This window comes from Sitophilus oryzae, unplaced genomic scaffold (assembly GCF_002938485.1).
Source record: "Sitophilus oryzae breed Bouriz unplaced genomic scaffold, Soryzae_2.0 scaffold_965_pilon_pilon, whole genome shotgun sequence".
Taxonomy (NCBI): Eukaryota; Metazoa; Arthropoda; class Insecta; order Coleoptera; family Curculionidae; genus Sitophilus; species Sitophilus oryzae.
This window is the reverse complement of record NW_022147600.1, coordinates 1,353,943-1,379,015: the sequence shown is the minus strand read 5'-3', so window position 1 is coordinate 1,379,015 and position 25,073 is coordinate 1,353,943.

The window sequence follows — 25,073 nt, the reverse complement described above, 5'->3', positions numbered from 1 at the left end:
ATTCCTTCATGAATGCCATTCTTGCGGAGTTCCTGATGTTTCGAGAATCTTGTTAAATAACTATCTTAGACATTTTGCTAGCACTACCATGCTTCAAAAGTTAATTTGTAATATTGTCTGTTTTTGGCACTTTTCGTTTCTTCAGTTTTTTTTATTGTTCTAAGTATCCTTCCTCTTCGATTGTTGCGTGATAATTTGTTTCGTAGTTTTCGACATCTATTGTGTCTTATGTGCTCTATAATTCTGTGAAGTATTTTTCCCAGGTCTTAATTTCAATTCCCTTTGTTTGTACCGGGTGTCCCACTAAGAGTAGCTCTCGGCTGTATCTTGGAAAGTACTAGTCGTAGAGCTTGCGGAAAAAAATATTTGTAACTAATGAAATCATGAGAAATTGCTGGAAATTATTTTCAAGTTTCTAGGACGGCCGCTAGAGGGCGTAACTGCTATGGAAAATAACAAAATGGAATTTTTAAGAATTTTTGCCTAAATACGATGTACTATAAATAATAGATTCATAATCTTCAGTAAATTTTGGCTTTTTTGTTAGAACCATTTTCCCCTATCTGCTAAAATAAAGTGGTGGGGGGAGGTTAGATCTGTTTTTATTTAAATATTAATAACTCCGGACTGGATGATCGAAATTCAATAAAGGGTTCGTTTAAAAGAATGTTTCTTACTCTATATTGTACCATATAAACAATAATAATAAGCGCTTGAACGTAGATGCTAGGGGGCTTTGTCTTACAATTTAACAAACATTGCGCGTTTTTTCAAAAAAATTAAATATGATAGTATATATAATTTTAGCTGATGGTAAAGAGTAATAAAAGCTTAACAAGTCAGCGAAAACCGCATCCTGATATCTTTTTTCAAACGAAAGTTATTAAGTAAGAGTTTATAATCATCTGATGCTGATGATGCTAACATGGTTAGCGAGAGTCAGTGTAAAAGTAAAAGTGTTTTGGTGTATTGTAATGATTTAGTGTTTTATTTTGCTGTGTAACACCAAAGGTTCCAACCCTCAACTGTAATCAAAGTTATTAGCAAAATTACAATAAATACGAAAATATATGCCCTTAATTATGTATTTTTCTAACACGATATCACTAGCCCTCTTGATTATGACCACTCTAATAAAAAATAATATAAAAAAGATTATTTTATTCAAAATATCCACAATGCACCAGAAAACCATAATACTAGGTGTATTAATATCTAATAATTAAGATACCAATGATTGTGGACAAGAAACGACACCTCAGCGAATTCATGGAAGGCTTTGGAAAAAAGTTGCTTTTAAACGGATAGTTTAAACATCAAAATATTATTATATCCATATATATTTTTTTCCTTTCTTGGGTATGAGGTTTTTTTTATTAATTGAAAATGGAAACATTTTTTTTATTATGCGACGTTTCGCCTCATCATGGTGGGCTTTCTCAGGCACTTTATTCTTGAAGCCGCAGCCGCCTTGCTACCACCAGTCTATATAGAAGAATGTAAGTGAATGTGAAGTGAATTCTTCTATATAGACTGGTGGTAGCAAGGCGGCTGCGGCTTCAAGAATAAAGTGCCTGAGAAAGCCCACCATGATGAGGCGAAACGTCGCATAATAAAAAAAAAAGTTTTCATTTTCAATTAATAAAAAAAAGATACAGCCGAGAGCTATTCTTAGTGGGACACCCTGTACATATTCGTTCACTGGTTTCTTTCTGTTTATCAGCTTCTTTCATACCTTTCGTTGTGCTCCATACATATCATAGTCCATATCGCTTGTGAATTTACCCGTGTTCTCGTTTTATTGTTTTAATTCTAAAATTCACCCTATATCTTGCTGCAACATACTCTTAATGGGTTTCCTCCCATGGTGTGCTTTTGTATTTAATGTAGCTTCGCTTTTTTTGTTGTGAAAGATCTTTGATGATTAAAGAAAGAACATGAAATTTAAGTCGTAATGATAATTCATATTAATGAATAATCGATTCTTAAGTTAATATTATTATTTTATTAATATTTTACTCTTCTGGTATTTTGATTGAATATCTTTCTTTATATATTTATAATGCTAAATTTAAACAGGACTTCTGGAATTTAAAAATCGTTTGAATTAATGGCTGTAGCTTATCTTAATATTCTCATAACTTATTAATGTAGATAAAAATATAGTATAGCTTCCTTTCGGTTTCTTGTTAATTAATCGTACATTCTTGTATTTTAATTTTAATAGAATTTTCAAATACCTAAAAGAAACACGAAAATGATAAGTTATAAAAAATGTATATAATTCTCATAATAAATGACGGGTGTATTTTTAGTTAAAAATGTCTTCTTGAAACTTTATACAGTATGTCCCGAAATTGTCTTTTCAAGAGGAAAAACGTTTTTATTATTTACATTTTGGGAAAATTGCATTCTTCAACAATTTTTGCTTGTTCTAAAATAGTTAATCCCGCTTATACTCTTCCAAATTTCCATACCGTTTGAGAGAAAATTAAAAAAACAGGAAAATTTGCTCTTGAAAAATTGGTTGAAAAATTGATTCTACCGAATGGACAATAATATTAATAACCATAAACTAAGAGAGATAACCTGTAGCTTGAAATATTCGTGCCTTAAGTTAAATTCGCATTACAGGCGCGCTATTTGTTATAATGCGTTCCGTAATTTAGACTCTACTGAATAATTCGTTTGGTAATTACAGAGCGACCGATACGCGCAACTAGCAACGGAATCGGACAAAAGTAATTCGCACAATGCTTGTTGAGGCGTTAAATCCGGATGCCCGTGTGTATAGCCATATCTGTTATTAATTTATTTTATACGTTCAAACGTGTATACGTATTCGCTTAGCGAACCTTCATTATTAAATGATCTAGGTTATTACACATCAGATATACATAATACCTACAGTAGGGTCATGGTGGGCGGTACGTTAGATCTGTATTAAGGTTAAATCAAAGGTACTTTTTGAAAATTTAGTGCGGTATTGCTCCTGATATTTATATTTCTTTTACAGTACGTGTCGCATTTTTGTTGTATCTATGGGGTATCTGCCTTAAAAGCACAAATACTTTATACGGGATGAGTCTTAGGTTAGGTTAGATTAGATTGCTGGGGTAGTGAGGGATGATTTGATCCCTCACTCGGAGGCCTTGGGCCCATTGAGATACCCCTGTATTGTTATACCAAACCTTCCTCTCATTCTTTCTTTGCGTTAAAGCACTTCCAGCTCTTTGCAAAGTTCCCGATGTCGCTGATGTTGGCTTCTGCTGCTTCCTCTAGTCCCTCCAAAAAACATTGCCCTAAAGTTTTAAAGCATCGGTTATCCAGTGCCGGACAGTAGCACAGCAGGTGCTCTTTGGTGTCTTCTTCCTCTCCGCATTCTCTGCAGTAGTCGTCGTTGGAAATTTTCCATCTCACGAGGTGAGGTTTACCCCCATGGGATAGTTTCCAGTGACGACATCTACAATTATGCGTGCTAGGTTCTTTTTGTGCTCTAGTAGTTGTAGTCTTTTTTGCTATCTACCACTGGCCAGAATATCTTCGAGCTGTAGCGCAGTCCTCACGGTGTTTGAGGATGAGTCTTAAATAAATGAAAATATTTTCAAGCGGTGGTAGATCTCGATAAAAGAAACAGACAAAGAACATTTTCTCCTTACCGGAAAGAGCTACAGAGCGCTTTAATAACGCTTGCACGCACACTGGCAAAATCGGCACCGGCATTGCATTGTTCCGACAGTTTTATCTAATTCTATTGTATTTTACCGGATCGGAGTATATGTGAAGGAGCTGAAATATTCGTGGACCGGCAAATACAATGAAATAAAATAATAAACTGTTGGAACTGTGCAAAGTCGGCTCTGATTTTGCCGGTGTGTATGCAAGCGCACCAAGAATACGCCTCGATTGCTATGAAGAAAATCGAATAAATCCATCATAATATGCAAATCTATATCTACTATTTTAATTAGTAGATAACACACATAACATAATTATATATACCAGGTGGGTCTCAAAAGTGGCTCACCGCCTATATTTTTTTTATTTTTTCAGATAAAAGAACGAGATTTGGTATGTTAGTGTATAACATAAATTAGGATTGATTGACCACCCTCGGTAAAATGACATTCTGAATAGATTGATATATGCCAACTTCTGACATTTTCGCTTAAAACAAAATTGTATTTTAAATTTCAATCTAGAGGACCATGGCTGAGTTAAAAACAATAATTTTTAATCCTCGGAAAAATAGAATTTATTTGGAGACTAGTTTACGTATGGATCAGCCAGCGCGATTGATACTAGGCAGGCGTGGGGAGTGCCACCCGTATGTTATCGGATTCGGACATAGAGGAACTAATCATAAGACTAGTTCACGGGAATCTATTCAGTCGGCAGATCCGAGATATAATACAAGGCGACGAAGATTGTCTTCGTCGGCGACGAAGATTGCCACAGCCGGCGTAATTACCACAGAAAATTGTCGTGGATACTGTTTTTGACTTTTAGTTTCTTTTTTAAATTCTTTTCAAATATTTTATGGGAATGTTTCACTTTAGGTCCCTAAAATTAAGAAATATCTTATAAAACGAAGTAGATATTCTGAATTTTTAGACAAAAACAAAAAGCTTGAAGTGAGGAAAAATGCAATCTTTCGTAAACTTTTTGTAATATACTTACTCCAATTGATTGGTGATATAGTTTTTTAAACTTTGATTTGAGTTTCTTTTTTATTTTTTTTTATCTGCAATAAAACTTACCTATATGTTTTTAACATACACAATTACACGTCTCGTTATATCTCCGTACATTATAAAAATTATACAGATCAACATCACAGTGAATAGTTCTGACTGACAACGAAATGCATTAGCAAGTAAGGGGATGTCAATGTCAGTCGGGAACTATTGTGAACTAAAGACCTTCAAGGAACTATTCCTCTGGAGGAACTAGAACTAAGGAACTAGTTCCTCCTAAAGAACTAGAATTCCCACCTCTACTAGTAGAACAAAATATCTTAAAAAAAATGAGTGTATGAATAATATTTAAATAGAAAATTTGGAGCCTCGGAAAAATAGATTTGATCGTCTAATGTTTTTCGTGTCTTTTCCTAGCCGGTTAAAAGATGCACAAATCGTATTTTTAATCATATCTAAATATTTCAAATGGAACGATGGTGGCTCATTAGCATATTTGGAAAATGCAGTTTTTTAGAAATCGTTTGATACCACACACTTGGGGTATTTCGAGTCAATTTGTCGTTACACTGAAAAAAAGGATCTCTCAGTCGAAATGAATATGACTTTGACCCAAAAGATTGGCGCTTTTCAATAGGGCCAAGAACGACGTTTCTTTGCCCAAAGCATTAACTATCTTTTCATAAGCTTTAAAAAATTACTTTAGAGAATAGAAGGATCTATCTGTCCAAAGTATTTCACTCTTGACCCAAAATGAATATGCAAAGAAGTTCTTGCTACAAGAACAATAGTCTCTTTGATTCATGCAAAAATTCTTGATTGAAAAGGGACATTTCTTGATTAAAGAGACACTTTTCTTAAACCAATAGCGAATACTATTGACTCAACTAAAATTTATTTTGATATAAGAGAAGTCTATACATCATATACAGGCATATTAGATAGGAGGTATATTATTTTCTGATAAATTTAGGTTATTTCTGCTTCTTCGCTCCTTGGTATTTTTTGGGGTTGTTCATCACTCTACAAATTACAAAAAAATGTTACATCACGATTAATCAAAGTAAACCAAATAAATTATTAACATTATAAGCTTTCGTCACATTTTGAATTTTTTAAAACGACCAATGGCGGATAGAGAGGGGGTTAAATATTAGCCTTTTGGGTTAAAAATGGCGCCCTAAAAGGCATATTCCTCATTACTTTTTATTTGGCCCCCCCTAAAATAAATTCCTGTATCCGCCCCTGAATACGACGACTTGAAATTCTAAAATTTTTGTAATTATTTGCATAAAAAAATCGATACCTATATTCTTATTCTATAGTCACGCATGCATTATCTAAACAGGTGCATTAGGTAAATGTCTCTTACCTTAAAATATAGCAAATAAATGCTCTAATTTCCATTTTTCCAGAAACTCCTTTAAAGAATCCATATATATCCATACATTAATAACGATCACTAATTTGCTATACGATATGCGTTTAAAAAGCAAATTATGCAAAATTCCAAGTGAAGTGATTCCAAGCAACAAAACCCGTGCGTACTATGATGTGCGACCTATGACCTGCGACGTACGACTGATTGGACTGCCGACTGATTGTATATACCGTCCTTCGTCATCGTCTTTGCGTGTCGTTATTATTTTTCATCAAAAGAGTATTTAGCTATTGGAAAAATGGCCATGTTTCTTGAATGAAGTACTTCCTAGCCTTTTTTTTATTATTATCTCAAAACAAAGTAACTTGCACTTGGTTGAATGAAAATAGATTCAAGAGAAATTTTCGAATTTTTCAAGAGAACCAGTTTTCTTGAGTTAAGAGAGTTTTTCTTCCGGCAAAATATTTTCTTTTACGCTAAAATAAATTCTCTTGACACTAATTTTTTTTTTCAAGAACGATGACGACTTTAGTTCAAGTCTATCTTTTTTATCAGTTTATGAATCGCATGTAGCAATTTCAAATAAACTATATTCGAAAATATCAAAAGTTGACATATGATATGTCATTCTATTCAGAGTGTCATTTTCTATCGAATAAAGTAACAAAATACCTAGAGTGTCAGTATACTCTGTTTTTTTTCTCAGGTAAGATTTCGACAGACGATGACAGAAGAAAAGCAGATGACGTCCCATACCAATCTATTTATTTTACTAAAAAAGTTTCTAATAATTTTTAAGTTATCTATGGATGGGTTTAAATATAAATTCGTCATACGTCGTGTCTTGTTGTTTTTAACCAGTTTTATTGGTTTATTTAAAAAATGACAGATGCCAAATTATAGGTTATAATTTTGTGTCAACTTTTGTTAAATACCCTGCGTTTTGGAAGATGATGCATTTTGATTCGTATTATTACGTGTGTTTTGTGTCTTTTGAAGTCAAGTGGAGGAAAAATCGAGTGAAAATTAACTGTAGACCCAGAGCACAGTTTATGGTTAATACTCGCTGCCCAGGCAGAAAGTCTTATACACCCCATCGTTAAAGTTTGTATACCATCTCGTCGTAGATAAGTGCATCTCGTATATGGTAGAAGGATCAAACTAAACACATACTAAAAACTGGAGTGGCTGTAAAATATCGACATCACACGATAGGTAAATAATGGATTTTAGTACTGCAGAAAAATAATGTCAAGAGGTACTGGTTTAAAAAAATTAAGATTAAAGTTAATTAATCAACCTTTAAGGTATAAAAATTTGGTAGGTGTTATTATTAATAAAATAGTTTGTTTTTATTTACCTATGTTGTTTTATTTATTCCTGTGGAATATTACAAATTTGTATTTGTACATAAGTTATATTGATAAATATAATCATAAATGCAGTAGTTTCATAAAGCTTGAAAGTAAAAATAGTTCTTTTTATATATTTTTGGTATGTAGTGTCTTTTTCTTGTTTGTTTTGTATTAACACATACCGGTTTTATTAAATAAAATAACTCGATTACATTTTTTCAGTTTTATACAGTTTTTTTCACAATATTTTGAAGTAATCACTTGTCATCTTGTCAATCAAATTTTAAATATTTCCTGCTATGCGTTCCAGTTGTACCAACTTATTTCTTTGTAAGATAAAATAAACTACTTTGAAATTAAAATGACAGACACATCTATCACTGTCAAGGATCTTCTCGTTGGACAGACTATAGTCATTTCCGGTGAAACAGGAAGTGACCGAAAACAATTAAATAGGTCAATGTTAAAAAAAGTTATAGGGTGAGCCCTCGGGTAAGCCACTTTTGTGACGCACCCGGTACATCAGAATAATCACATCACTATTATAAAGTAATGTTTGCGATAAAAAATTACATAATTAAAAAAATGTAATAAACTAAGTTTAAATCAATTTAATTTACTTTAAAGATTCCTTCGGAGCATGAAAGCAAATAGAAAATAATTAAAAGTACGAACGGCTTTGTAAGATACCTAAAAAAATGATTGTCGCTTCTTTGTGGTGCATTTAGTATGATATTAAAAAATCTTCAAAAGCTATAAAAAGCGCTTATTAAAGTTTCCGTAGACTCCTAATTTCTGTTTGCCCACCTTTTAATAAAAGGGGATTTCATAAAGGACATTCTTGCTAATTAAAAAGCATATCCTTCTAGATTTTTAACATCGAAAAAAATAAGAAAGCTTTTTTAGTAATTAGTTAAATTAATACAGCTACCTAGTTCATTAAAATTCCCAAACAGCCTTTTTTATTTCAAAAGGAATACCTATAGTATACAGGGTCCAGCAATAGTGCGTCGGGCATCTGTAGCTCCTAGAATAAATAACTTGGAAATTTTGTTTAAGTTCTAACCTAAAGTATGTACTATGCTGTATTTCAGGAAAATATTTTGACTTCTACAGGGTGGCCCAAAAAAGTGAGAGTGGATCGGGATGATTTTTTTAAAATGGAACGCCCTGTATATTATTGCATTTTTAGCTTCCTTTCAGATCACTTTACATAATCCTAAGATATGAGTAGATATATTTCGATAGTTTTAGAGATATTAATAAATAAATAAAAAATATATTTTTCAACCTTTCTTAAAAAAAATATTAAAAATATAAGGACTGTCCTGAAATCAAACTATATTATGTATATACCTATGTTCGATGGTCTGTACTTACTTTGCTATAAATATCGTAATCTTAAATCATACAGGAAGTTCAAAATTCTACGCCAAACTTTCTAAAATATACAATAAATTTTCTTGGTTTTTTAAATGGAACACCCTGTATATTTTTTTTTTGTAAATGGAGAATTAAAAAGTGAACATTTTTTGTATTTAGAGTATTTCAAGATTTTTAACGGTTTTGCAGATATTCGCGGTTTTATATTTCATATGGCATTTTCCGTAGTAAATTTTTATCAAAGCCACCCAATGATTTTTCTCTCGTATTTTACCGTTGAAACAGCCATATGAAATAATACCGCGAGTATCTGCGAAGCCGAATAATTTTGAAATACTCTAAATACAAAAAAAACTCTCACCATCTGGTAAAAGAATAATATACAGGATGTTCCATTTAAAATAACGAAGAAAAATTATTTTATATTTTAGAAAGTTTGGCGTAGAATTTTGAACACCCTGTATGATTTAAAATTACGACATTTATAGAGATGTAGGAGTACAGACCATCTAACGTATGTATATACATAATATAGTTTTGATTTTAGGTTCTGGTATTTTTAATAATGTTTTAAGAAAGGATGAAAAATATATTTTTTATTTATTTATTAATATCTCTGAAACTATCAAAACTTATTTAAAAATATCTTAAGATGATGTAAAGTACAAACCTAAAGTATATTTATAGCAAAGTACCAAGTACAGACCATCTAAAGTAAACACCTAATATAGTTTTGATTTCAGGACAGTTCTTGTATTTTTAATATTTTTTTTAAAGCTGAAAAAATATTCTTTTTATTTATTTATTAATATCTCTAAAACCATCATAAATAAAATCTAATAAAACTATCAATTATAAAACGCATCCTCTAAAATATATGGCCAAGAAAAGTCGAATCAATAATCCTACACGCTACATTTTTTATTTGCTACTACGCAACATTTTTGAAAAAATTTTAAGACGTCTGGCTCTTTGATATATCTTTTACTATGCTCTCTGGAACAGCATGCGGCCCGTCGGGCTGCCGATACCCGTTGCGTTCACTACTGCGCATCGGATAAAGATCCTATATTTTTTTTTTATTCATTTAGTCCTATAAATTTTAGAGTTAAATATAAATCGAACATGTCTCCATAGCTCAGTGCGTAGAGTTTTCGACCACGAACCGATGATTCAGAGTTCGAATCCGGGTCAGGTAAACAGTTTTTTATTTTATTTTCGTTTATATTCTGATAGTAAAGTATTAAATAATTCTGGTAATTAAATAAAAACCAATATTTAATACTTTACTATCAGAATATAAACGAAAATAAAATAAAAAACTGTTTGACCTGACCCGGATTCGAACTCTGAATCATCGGTTCGTGGTCGGAAACTCTACGCACTGCGCTATGGAGACATGTTCGATTTATATTCAATACTAGAATTTAAAGGACTAATAAAAATATAGGATCTTCTTTCAATGCGCAGTAGGGAACGCAACGTTTACCGGCAGCCAGACGGGCCACATGCTGTTCTAGAGAGCATAGTAAAAGATAAATCAAAGAGCCAGACGTCTTAAAATACTTGTTTTTCCGACGTTGTTAGCTCTCGTACTATTTCTTCCTCGATTTCTTCATTTCAAAAATTCATATTTACAATTTGTTTATTTTAATTTACAAAGTTTGGATGTGACAGTTTCACATTTCTGAGAGGAAAGACGATTGAACTTGTTTCCATGACTAACTAAGTGAAATTGTTTAAAAATGATAAGAATTGGCCTCGGAATTGGCTATAACTCAGTAATTTTTCGAAAAAAAAACATATTATAGCATATATCGCTGAAAAGCTTAAAAAATGGTGCTTTTTTTGAGGCCATGGCCAACTATGGTTTCCATTTAAAAAAACATATGTTTGTGTCATATTTCAAAAATAACAGGCTTTTTTTTTGATTATCTAAAGTTTTTATCTGACAACTTTTTGTCTAAAATAGATTATAACGGAATTAGGGACAATTTTTGAAATACCCGAAATTTGTTTTTTTCGAAATATCTAGTAAGCTATAAACTTTTTCAAAAATCTGAAAGGCCCATATTTATACCCCACAAAACTGCAGTTCTTTCCCCATTTAACCGACTCTCTATCTCCAGTAGTTTCCGAGATACCCATAGAGAACATCGTAGAAAACTCACCCTGTATAATTAGTATAAAAATACTGGTTACAGTAACTATTTAACATATGAAGTATTATTAGATAAAATGATACAGGTATATTTTTGGTAATAAAACCTGTCAAGTAATTTGCTTACATTAATTTAGCTAGGTATGCCCACATATTTTTTTATACAATTTTATTTATTTTATTTGTTTAATTAATACATTTTATTTATTGAAACTATATACATTAATGTATTAGTGTTAATAAAAATCAGTTTCTTCAAATCGAATCAAATTCCATATTTTAAAAAAATGCTAACCGAGTTAATTATTAAAGAATGTCCGTTCTCAATATTATAAAACTGGTTAGAAGAAGTTTAATATACTTCCTGTAGATATTAACATCTTTGAAGATTTTTTTAATATCATTCGCGAAATATACCACAAAGGAACACGGGAGCTTTTTGTTTTGCAGGAGTTTTTAAGAAATCTCTTTAATATTTTTTTATTTATTTGTTCTCGTGTAAAGAAAAAAAAAAAGAAATAAATAAGAGATGTCAATTAACATTATTTGTGACCGGCTGTATTTCATCTTTCCTTTTGTTGCCAGCAAAATTTAAGCCATATATATTAAATCAGATTTTATTTTTTCTACCGAAATTATTTCTAAATTTAGTTGAATGAACATTTTTTGAAAATCATCCATATATTTTTATTCGTTTAAACATTTCGTATTTTGAAGTTTTGATGATGACAATTAATTTCCCTTCATTATGTAAAAATTATTTAATATTCTGTTTATATTTTCTGCAAATGAAAAAAACTCTAATTTTTAATTAAGGAGCTTTGGAAAAAAACATTTGAGCCGTTTGAAACTAATGTTTTCCGTGACGTTTCCTGGCCAGTTAAAGAATTTCCCCATCGTATTTTAATTATAACCGTTGATTGAAAGAATTGGGAAGACACGCAACCTAATGGACGAATTCGCGACAAGGCTGATTTGATTATACACCTATCATGCACGTTTCCGATCCGGCTCCGATCATACAGTCGGACGACTGTATGAGAGGGAAATCGTACGTTATTTTAACCAGTGTAGTTTACACCTTTCCGATACGTGATTCATCCCCGCTCCTACTCGACTCCGTTCCTGCATTCGTTCGTGTTCCGATTGTCAGTCTATTCGTCGATGCCGGTTGTGGGACGAGTGTCGTTTTGAACTATTTTGTTTATTTTTGTTTTTGCTGTGTTATTTTTAGTTTTTTACTAAAATAATAAAAATGTCAACAATAAAACCGGAGGAACTAATTGAAGAAGTGAGGAAATATCCAGTTCTGTATGACCAGACCAAAGAGCAGTACCGAAACTCCGACTACAAAGACATGAAATCTGCGTTTTTGGCTATTCTCTATGAAAGCTTTCTCATTTTCCTCATCTTCCAAACAAAGTGCCACCATGGCTAAATCACTGTCGCTAAAATTATTAAACATTTTGCGCACACGACTTCATGCGATGATTGTTGAGTCAAGATTGGCGATTGTATCCAGCCGAAGCCCGAAATCGTGGAGGTGTTGGAAGCATGTATGACATGTGTGGGGCAAAATCGAACCGGAGCTGGATCGGAAACGTGCATGATAGGTGTGTCCCCGGCAGTGGCGTAACCAAGGGGGGACAAAGGGGGCAATTGCCCCCTCCAGACACGACTCGCGCCGGTCCTATTTATATTTTAAACAATAATTTAAATACCAGCTTCGCAGATATTTTTACAGAAGCAAACAGAAACATGAACGAATTGTTTGGAAAGGAAATAAAAAAACCGAATAACTAGTAGACAAAAAAACAGGCCGAATTTTAAAACTGAAACTGCTCAAGATTATTACAGATTATCATTTTTTATCCCTTTTTTAGATCACGTAGTATTACATTTGGAAGAACGATTTGTTAAATACAAAGAGATACTACGGTCATTTAGCTCTCTTATATTCCCTCCCTAAATAAAAAATCCGATTATGAAGTATCGAATCTAAAATATATGCTATAGATTTTTATAAAAACGACTTAGAAAACTCTTCATTTTCTGTAGTTCGGCTGAATTTAAGTTCTAGCATAGAATATTTGAAGACTATGCACCAGAAGACTACCCAAGTTCCGCACTCGATGCCCTGTTAATATTTGACCAAGAACTATTTCCTAACATATTTATCTTATTAAAAAAAAATTGCACTTTACCCGTTAGTACGGCAACACCTGAAAGGAAATTTTCAACCCTAAAATTGTTAAAGTCCTACCTAAGTAACACCGTAAGTAAAGAGAGACTAAATGGCTTATCCCTTTTGTATATGTATCCAGAAATATCTGTTAGTACAGAGGAGGTACTTAATGAAATGCAGGCAAAAGCCAAAAAGCCTGGATATTGTTATTTAATTTTATTTGTATCTGTGCTTTTACTTTATTCACTTGGCTTTTTGTTTGTTTCTCCTTATTTTGTTATTTGTTTCTTTAATTTTTAGTTAATTTTTGTGTTAATGATTATTTTTTTTGTGATGTAATGTTACTTAGTAGTCTTGAGCCAGTATTATTTGATCATCAGCGAAACAAAGAGTGTAAAGTATCGAGTCGTTTAGTGGTATCTCCATCTGTTCGCCTTTTTTCTTCCTTTTCCACATTTTCAGAGCTTGTTCCAAATAGATTTTAAACAGTGTCGGGAGTAGACAGCAGCCCTGTTTAAGACCTTTGTTTATGCTGAATCCCTTTAATACTGTTTGTCCTTTCTTTACTTGGCTAGTGTTGTTCTTATAAAGTTCTTGGACATCCTTAATTAATGTTATGCTGATATTCGTTTTCTCGAGGGCTTCCCACAATTTAGACTGGGGTACACTATCATATGCTTTCTTGAGGTCTACGTAGAGGAGATGTATTTCTTGATTTCTTGCCATCTTTTTCTCAATTATCTGTGTCAGTGTAAATAAATGGTCGACCGTGGATCTACCAGCTCTAAACCCCGCTTGTTCTTCAGCCTCCATATCCCGGTATTCTTCCTCAATTCTCTTTTTGACCAATTTTCCATAGACCCTTGAAACAGAGCTCAACACGGAGATTCCTCGATAGTTATCGCAATCGTCTTTACTTCCTTTCTTGTGTATTGTTGTTATATATGATGTCTTCCATTCTTTCGGTATATTTTCACCATTAAGGCACTTTTGGAAAAGACTAGCGAACTGCTTATATAATTTATCCGTGCCGTACTTGAGTAATTCTAGAGGAATTTCACCTGGACCAGGCGATTTTCTATTTTTCAGGGTTTGGCAAATTTGTTTTACTTCTTTGGTATTGATCCTCAGTGGAGAGGCTGCGGTTCTTATTTGAATGTCGGATTGTGGCTGCAATGTTTCTTGATATTCGGCCCTTTCTGCGGTCAACAGTTTAGCAAAGTATAGAAAAATTATTAAACCATTTTTCTAAGTAAAATATTTGTTATTTATTTATACCTATATACTATTTATCATAGTACCTAGCTGTAATTAGGTAAGTACTGACTTGTTAATGTAAAAAAATATATATTTAGGTATAATACTGAGTTATTGACCCCCCCCAGGCATGAATCCTGGATACGCCACTGGTCCCCGGCCTTAATTCTGAAGAGTCCATTTCACTAGTCCGAAAAAGTAGCAAAATAAGCGTTCGGCATTTATCGCTTTATGTAAAACTGGCTAGGTATTTTTATACAAATGAAGAAGGCTATATCCGTATTGTAGCACATTTTTAGACAACTTCTTTTTTTAAGATTTTGATGGTCAAACATCAACAAAATGTTCCTGTTATGTTTGGACTAAATTTTCTCGAAAATAAAGACATAATTTAAAATTCCGTTACAATATGGAAAGAGATTGAAGTTTTCTGATTACAGTGATATATAATTTATATGGTTTTGTAACAAATTGCTCGCTATTTTATAGCAAATGCTGAAGCTCTGCAAACTTTAATCAAGCCTTAATCAAAGCATGTGTGTATGGAATTTTGGGTGTGGCTTAACACAACAAGATCGGGCTAAGCCTTAGGCAGATTTCTGAAATATAATATATATTTCCTTCGGTCACACGCATAAAACACTAATTTTCTCTAATTCGGCTAGCGAAGGCATATCGAAGGCGTTGTCGTAGAGCTTAAAGCGACAGTTGACGAAAATATTTTTGGATGAAAAATTCGCGTTTATATTGTTACGGATTCCGTGGGTCCACTCTTTAAACTCACGATAAAATACTTAACGAATTTATTTGTCTCACTCTGTACACACAACTTATACTATTTACAAAACAATTTATGCAACTACTATTACTCTAACGGTATTTCGCGGTATTATCAAACTTCAGACTTCAGACTATCTTCAGACTGGTCCAACTGTCAAAGCGCGGGCCTTATATACCCCCTGGCGATGGTTTCTGGAATTTTCTAAAGAATTCTGCAATTTTCTTTTACTTTCTGTCGAATTCGCCAGGTTCCTCAATGCACGTTGCGGTTATGCAACCAGTACTACACCTTGACCTTAACAATATATTGAAAATTTATTCGTGTTAAACATAGAATAAACAAGAAAAATAAAAATTATTTTATCGGTATTGAATATTTTTATGATCGAGAAAAGTCGTTCAGTTGGCTTGGAAATGACGGCTATTGACAGTTACCATAATATTTTACTTACTTACTTACTTACTGCCATTACTCGCTGACGAGTATATGACACGAATAAGAAGATGGTTACGCAAGGCGATTTCTTTCATGAGCTTTTCTGTGACTGAAAAGCCCGATACTCGATGTTATCACTCTTCCGCACACAGGACATTCAAAAATCTCATTACTTTGTTGCCTTTTTACTTTTTGGTTGCCGTTGTTGACTGCATGTGTTTATAGTGATGGGCAAAACTGTTATTTTTAGATAACAGTTAAAACTGTTATATTTATTTATAAAAAACAGCTTAAAAATAACAGGTTTCTTTATTTTACTGCTAAATATCTGAAAGAGTATGAGGCGGTCACTGCCAGGCGTATTAACGCAGTTGCAAGTTGCAACAATGACGTGCTCGGTGGTAGTATTTCCAGGGTGTCAAAACATTTCTAAATATCGATAGTTATTTAAAATGCCTCTCTAAAAACGGTGGTTGTTTATAAATAAGCGCTGTTTACAAATTGCGATATAAAAAAGCCAAAATTCCGCCACTCGTCTATACCTATACATTCCGACCTACCTACGCCCTGCCCCTCGATCCGCGTAGATCCTGAATTGAGTAGCAGTGTACAGGGTGCATCTCACTCGACGGGCGAGAAGCTCTTAGTTATGATTTAACCATTTGCGGTCAAAAAATAGCAATATAAGAAAATATGTAGTATATTCTTCATAAGTAAACCAACTACACACTAGTGTTCGAATTTATTTTACACTTAAACTAGCGTGTACCCGCGACTTCGTTCGCGTCGAATTAATAATTTCTAATGGTGATGATAAAGCAAAACAAGAATTTCCATTAACATACAGACTGGATAAAATTTTCTCACATGTGCCAAAAATAAGCTTTAAATGTCGAGCAGTTTAAGCAGAATCGTGGTTAATCAATTACTCAACTTTTTGGAACACCCTGTATGATTTTTGAAAAAAATTCAAAATATGTAAAAAAACAAAATAAATTATGCGTGTCCAGGCGTTTTCCCGAAAGACTAACCGTTTTTTAAATAACAAATATTGTAATATTTGAGGGGCGTTTTCACCCTGTTGGAATTTGAGATTCGAGAAACCCCTCCTTATCGAACCTCAATCCCACAGTCAATCCGTTTGCCAAAAATCAGCTTTAAACGTCAAGCAGTTTAAGCAGAATAGTGATTAATCAATGGTCATATTTTATGAAACACCCTGTATATATTTTTTAAAAATCTGAAAATATGTAAAACAACATAATAAAATATACGTGTTTTAAGAGTTTTTCCGAAAAACTCACCGGTTTTTAAATAAAAAATGTTCTAATATTTGAGGGTACTTTCACCCCCTTAGAATTCGAGTTTCGAAAAATCCCTTCTTATCGAACCTCTACACCCTAAAGTCAATAAGTTTTCCAAAAATCAGCTTTTTACGTCAAGGGCTTTAAGCAGGATCGTGATTAATCAATGACCAGATTTTTCAAAACACCCTGTATACATTTTTATAAAATCCCAAAATATTATTCTGAAAATTTTTCAGAATAAATAAATACCTAAATATTGAAACTTAATAAGTAAGTACTGAAACATACAGCGCCATAATATCTCGACCTCCGCCCGTTATGCTCGTAACAGGTTGAAAAACAATGTACTATCTAAAACAACTGAGGCGTTATTCTCCGAACTGTTTCGAACCTCCATCGACAATCGACCGATGCAGCAGCGTTCCTTTCCCACTCCGATTATCTCGACCACCGCCCTGTTATGCTCGTAACAGGTTGAAAAACAACGTATCTAAAATGACTGCTTCTCCAACCCGTTGCGAGTCTCCATCGACAATCGACTGATGCAGCAGCGTTCTTTTCCCACACCAGTTATCTCCGCCAGGCGTTATGCCCGCAACTGTTTCAAAAAACCTGCTTCTTTTATATCCTATTATTTTTAAGCTGTTGCAAACCCAATACGACCATAGACGGTATCGACCGAAGCAGCTACGTTTGCCGTAGCGCATTTCCCACTCCGTTGTCCGTTGTCTCGCCGCCTGTATCGATGGTTGACGAAATAACATGTTTTCCATCCATAGTTGTTTTTTGAAATTGCTTTGAGCAGCATAGAATTTCGTGACGGTGCAGAGCGCCGATTTCGTTTTTCGTTTCACGAGCGGCCGATCTCTACGTGTCGTTATTTTATATCTGTTATTTTTTAGAAGTAGTAACAGTTGCGTTGCATGTTATTCATAAATAATTGTTATAAAATAACAGATAGTTAAATAACAACCCATCACTATGTGTTTACAATTCTTCTACATTGCGTTCTATTGTGCGCTGTTTCCTCCGTCTTGGTCTGCATTCTTATCCCCTTTAAGTTTTCACGAAAAATATCCTTGTATCTTTTAAGTTGTCCACCCGGTTTCCTCTTACCCTCTACAAGCTTACCGCAAAGAAGAGATTTCGGTAGGCGATTTTCTTGCATCCTATATTAAATTGTTGTAAATTTTGTAAATTTTATGGCTCAAAATCTGTATTATTAACGTACTGTACCGAAGATCCGTACCTACTTGGACATCAAGTACTATACCCAGGATCAGCGCGCAGCGGCGGAGAGCTTAACTAAATCTCGGACAGATTGACAGACAGACATCGCACAAGTTTTGTGCCACGAAATCGCCCTTCTTATTTCTTCAATCAACGTTATAACTTTTTAATTTTTTCGAGTAGAACGAGAGTGGATCATAGCATATTTGGAAAAAGCATTTTTAACAAATAATTTGGTACTACATATTTCGAGTTGAGTTGTCGTTAAGAATACAGCTATTGCACTTTAGATTGAAATTTAAAATTGTAACGTTTTTAGTTCGTTACATGTCTTTGTATATGATATATATGATGTCTGGCGTATCGTCACCGGATTCCGTATCGATCAGGCCACGCTTGGCGTAATTTTTACGTTCCCTAGTCGACAACCCTGTTATCGTTTCGCTGCTTCTGTGGAGGGCTGTCAACATCGCTTCAAGGTTTTGCTCTCTGCGCTGTGGACTCACTTTTGCTTTGGCCGCTCTGTAGCCATCACCAACACACCAACCCGCTTTCAGAAATGGTAATTATTTAAATCTTGCTGCATAATCTGAATCAGCTGCTATTTCGAAGCTACAGCTAAAGATGGGATATTATCTTTATTAGATTCGTTATTATTATTGAGTATTTTTAGGGTAGAGTTTTGGATGTCCCAACTTAACTTGTATTTGTATTTTGCTGGCACGTTGGCGTTCCTTTGCTTTTGTCCTCCAAAATGTTAAATGGAAGAAAGGACAATTGCCTTTGTTTATTATAGAGCTCTCGGAAGTATTTCGAGGTAGGTTTATTTTGTTTATTAGACCTTGTTTGATTTTAAACAAGAGTTTCGTATTTTTAGGGTCCAAGGTACGGGCATTATCTAAGGTACGAGTAGTGTTCCAATGTACAGATTTTCCTATGGTTGGATGCCCTATGTACGGGTAGTGATTCCTATGTATGGATGTCCTATGGACGAGTGTCCCATGTGGGGGCTTGTGGGGGGGGGGTTGGTTTGGTTTGGTGCTGGGGATACCTGCGGTTGAGACCAGGGGGGACCTGGGGGGCCTAGGGCTTTTGTTTTTTTTAAAATGAAAAATAATTTTAAAAAACACTTTTTTGAATAAAACGTTTACATGAATTTCTCTATCAATAAATTTTATAGACTTGGTTATCAAACCGTGTTCCCGTAGATTACTGAAATACCTACAAATTTTCTAAAAAAATAAAAAAAATACATTTTTTGAGCAAAACAGAATAATATTAACTAAACAAAACTACAAAACGTCATTTTTACTGCATCACAAGCAAATAAACATTAATACGTAGCCAAGAGTCATAATTCAGGATTTCTCTGGGGGGTTCCCAGCAGTACCTGGGGGGGGGGGGTTTGTCTGGTAGTGGTTTAAAAAACGCTATAAAATTCTATTTTTCAAGCGAAAATGTCAAAATTTGATATATGTTTGCAATTTATAATAGGACTTTTTATTTGATATATGTTGGCATTTTTTTAGAAAGAAATTTCTATCAAATAAAGTAAAAAAATACCGAGGGTATCAGTTAAAAATCAAAAGTTGTAAATTCTGGTGATACAGAAAATAATTGAATACGTCAATCAATCCTGATTTATGTTATACACTAACAAATCTCGTTTTTCTGTCTAAAAAAAATAATAAAAGTTATAGGCTTGTGCCATTTAAAAAAAAACACCTGATTTTTTATTCTAACTAGATTTCAATTAATATTATGACCTAATTTCTTTGGTATTTGTGATTAATATTCTGAATAAAGGAATTGCAAGTACACTAGTTAATTTTTTTATTTAATTTACAGCGAAAAATATCAATTTCACAATTCTCGCATATTATTCACATAAAACGAACTTTTGCAATATTCTCAATATTAAGCCGACAAGTAATAAAAATATTCGCAATGTACAAAAGCAGCTTTTAATTCGGTCCATTTACAAATTGAATGGAAAACGAAATGTCCAATAACAATTTTAATTATAAATCCTGCATCGATAATTGCCAATTACATAAAACCAATTTATTTCTAATTACGTTAATAAAAACTCTATGTAATCTATTCAATTAGCAACAGCATTAAAGGTTCACTGCTGGTCGCGAATGTTTAATTTATACGAACATTATTTCTGTTTTTTGTGCGTTTATTAATATTACAACGGTATCTGTGAGTCTTTTATGGTACGAGTGCGAAAGGCATATATAAATTTAATTTTGTAAAAAATTATTCTATAAAACAGTGTCACGTATTTGTTATTTATTAAAATTAAAAAAATATCCAAAAAGTCAAAATTAATTTAGTCGCATCTTTTAAAAGTCATCTTAACTGATTATTATTTAGAAACACGTATATTAGAAAAAAAATATTTTTCAGTCTGATTAATATGGCATCTTTGTTAGTTAGGGTTAGATCTGGATGATATTTCATACTTAATTATTTTTATGCTTTTTTAATACCGAGAAGCTGAGATCCAGCACGATGCAAATTTCTATCGTTAGATCTAATCATCACAATTTTTCCCGAGTTTTGGGAATATGCTAGAAATGTAGCAGCAGGATGTCCACTGGAACCAGTAAAATTTTGAAAGTTGTCTCTATACGAGAAAAAAAAAAACGTTTTAGTGATTTGGGAACCTCGGCTCTAAACTTATGCCACTAGCGCTAGTTACTAGCTACTGATCGTAAACCCAACCCCTTAACTCCAAGAGGACGAAAGGATTTATATTGCTCTCTGCATACCTCATCGTGAGCTGTTTGGGCGAATCTAGACATGATAGAATTATATACACTTAAGTTAAAAATAAGTCTCTGTTAATGCCCAGTTTATCCTAAAACGCCGCACAGTGGGGTATTTGACACAGATAGTTGATCGAAATTTTTTTTGTGTAGACCTTATATAAATTATTTTCAATTAAAGAGGAAATAATATGAACAAAATAAAGGATAATTCGTCGATTCTAAAAAAAGAAAGAAAAATCACTGTTCCAGTCTTTCCACGGTCAATGCCACTAATGCCAGTAGTAATATCGCAACTAATACTACTAATGCTTCGACAGATCCGCGAGCAATGCCCATACCACTAAAGTCGCTACTAATGCCAAATTGTGCTATACTGCTAATGGCACTAATGCGATCGCTTTGTACACAACAATGCCATCGCGGTTTACACCTCGCATTAGTATATCACTGATTGGCAAATTAGAGGAAACCAAGAATGTTTTTCTCATTTTATCAGCAACGTCGCAACAAGTCGCAGTATTTTATTTTACTGTATGAAAGCCCAATATTTACTAAGTAAAACGTATATAGACAATATGCTGAATTCTTCGAAATGCGCAACTAAATCTCTAAGTATAATAAAAATGTCATAAATTTAATCAAATTTTCTGAACACCTAACTTTTAGTTGCAAAAAAAATCGTTAGTATAGAGAATATCAAAATAAATAACACGTTTTCGTAGAATACATACCTGCAGCTTGCTGAGCCATTTTCAATCAAAACAATAATATAAACGTAAAAAGAGCACAAGAACAACAACAATTTATAATTTTAAACATAAAATTTAGCCATTTACCTCTTATCTGTGAGAAGTAACAACTTTGACGTTTCGTTGAAACAAATGAATGCAACTAAACACACCCATGCCAACGCCATTCATGGCAGACATGATTTAACTTAACATTTATCTTTTTTTGGGAAATCTTAAACACATTTGCTTTTTCGAATTTCGATCACCTTTTTCATGCTAATACCCCACCGTGCGCCGACCATGTGTATGTAAGTATATCATCATAATTAAATCTACAGGGTGGCGCCTCTCATACGCCGCGGAAGATCCAAGGAGAACGGTAGTTTATATCGAAATGAAATTTTGACAGCATATGTAGGTTAAATGAAAGCATTTTATAAAAATATATAGAAATATACAAGGTGTCTCCAAAAAGAGTTACACATCAAAGTTTTGTTTTTTCTAATGGAACACCCTATATATTAATTGATTTTCGGATTCTATGAAAAAAATAAAGGCGAGTTTTATTAAAAGAGCATATACGTATTGTCGACAATAGTTGATCGAGTTTTGTAAACACTGTCTTTAACATATCCCCATAAAAAAACTTAGACTAGATAAAATCAGGAGCATTTAAGTATTCTATTAATTGGTGAATGCACACTGCATTCACCAACTAATAGAATCATATCAATTCTCTCTGGTGCAGGATAAGTTTGCATTTTCGGCAAATTTCTGAGATTTTTTTTTGTTTTAACTGACATAAAATGATAACTAGTTGATCAAGTTGGACTAATTAGAGAGCTATGTTGAAGTAACGATAGACATATACATTACCAGTCACCTAGATTTTATCAAATAATAAAGATCTCCTCAAAAAATCTACTAAAGACCTACTCGCTTCTTCTACTGTATTGGTTTCTAGAGGAACAGAAAACTCAATGATAAACATGGTTCCTGTTTGTCCATCTAGGAGAACTATATCGGACTTATGTTAGATCCTATTCCAACTGAATATCTAAAATGATAATAGAGAACTCTAACATGTTAATACGAGGATGTGGTCTTGCCTGCAATAGGTGCAGCAGTATCTTGAGTTCGTGTTTATAGGCCCCCCATTTAAAATACGCAATGTTATTAAATTCACTGTGTTATAGAATGTTGTATTTATTACTTCATCCTGCTATCCAGTAGGAACCTTTTATTTCAGTCAGAATTGTTCAGTTCAGCCGACTTAGGGCTCGAACTCACTGACGACCAGGTCGCAACGACCTGGCCGTCGGCTGGCCGGATGTATTACGTTTTTAGCTGCGGCCAGATGAACGACCAGTTTCAACAGAGTTGTCAAATCTAACGATTTTTTACGTTTTACAAATTAGAAAATATTGTTTCAGAAATGTTAAAATATCCGAGTTAACTAAAAAGCGAAGTTGCTATTCACAACAAACAAAAAGTATTGTGTACGCGCGACCGACAAAAAGGGAGATATTCTGTTTCTTTTTTCCACTGATATGAAGTAAACATATTAGGGCCATCGTAAAAAAAGATCGTCAGACACTGGCTCCAACTATAAGCAGGTAGAAAGTTTAGCTTCCAGTTATTTCAATGTTTACAATATAACGAAGAATCTACAACAGTAATTACGTCTATTTTTATGAATGTTTAAGTTACTTTCTTATTTTTTTTTTAAATAATATACCTAGTAGAAATATAGTCTAATGAACCCTGTTTGAAAAACGTTAAATTAAATATAATATGTAAAATACAGTTGTCCTCCTTGTACATGACTACAATACAACTAAAAAAACTAATTTAATAAAAAAAACAAGTGGTTGTAGAAAAACTTTAAATATTATTTTTTTTTATTTTTTAACATCGAAACTCAAAGGTATAATAACAGGTGTCATACCAACCATAAATAGAGTAGGTATGTCACATAAAAATGTTTTGAGTTTTTACTAGAATCGACCCTTGATTAAAAAAGGGATTAGATTTAAGTTTACCTTTGATCCAGTCTGTATACTATTTCTTTGGATTTTCGGCACGTGTGCAAAAACTACACTAAAACACTATATCTTATAGAAAATAAAATATTGTGAATTTGAGAGATTTCATTTGAAAAATTATTAATTTGGAAGAAAACCGGCAACAAGCGGCAGAAAATAATATTTCCGTGCAGTCTCCTGGTCGCAACGACCAACGGACGGCCAGGACGTTAGTGTGCGCTATATCATTTGATTTAATGGTTTTAGAGGTAGCTGCGGCCTGGCCGGTGCGACCTGGTCGTCAGTGTGTTCGAGCCCTTAAGGAGAACAGAGAATGTAAACCTCTCATGACAACAAACTGGGGCTTTTCTACCAAAGGGCAAAAGAGAGAACGAGAACCTCTAACCTCTGCTCGGAGAGACAAAGCCAAGATGGATAACCGTCCAACACCTGGAGGCAAGCAGGGACGTATCAGCAACTTTGCCAGAACTCCAATATAATAACATCGAGTTGGCGAGCCACCAACTCGATGGAGGAGGGCTATGGTCAGGTCCTCACGCTTTATCTTATATTGATATTTCCCGATTATAGATTACTTATTAATTAATAAAAAATAAAATAAATACTTAGAATTAATATTCATGAATCGTAAAATTAAAATTCGTCCAGGCCCCATTGAGCTTTCTATACAACTCTTCTATGCATTGTTTACTCCCCGATATTTCGATTAAAATAATTCACGCGTATAAAATATTTATTAAGAAAATATAATCAGGCAAAATTCGAAACGTAGCAAGCCGGAATCAAAAATGCAATTTTATGATCCGCTTAATTGTATTTATTTATGACCCTACCATACTTTTACGACGAACTTTTATGTGATATAAAATTAGGAACTACATGTAAGTTATTAGCATGTTTATCATATACAAAATTACAAATGCATTTATATGGCAAATTATGTGGCAAAACATGGTACTAAAAATACCAATATAATTGATGTAAGAATATCAAGATATTTGTATTAAACAAAAAATAACAAATCTCTTTCCTACACAAGTTAAGAATCACCTGAATGGAAAGGTCAAAAATTTTGACATTTAAACTTGCTCAGAAATGATGTACGGTAACCTACGGCCGACCGACAAGCAAGATAAACATTTTATAGAAAATTAAATACCGAATAAGGTCAAACGGACGGAACCTTTTGTGTTGTCTAATTTCTATACCTTATGACTGGGGGCGTATAAAAGTTACACAAAACCGTAGACACGACAAATTTCTCCCTTCATTCTTAATTTCACACTCCCTTATCTCGACCAAGCATCACGCAATCCAAATTTATATATTACGTCGAAGCCATACG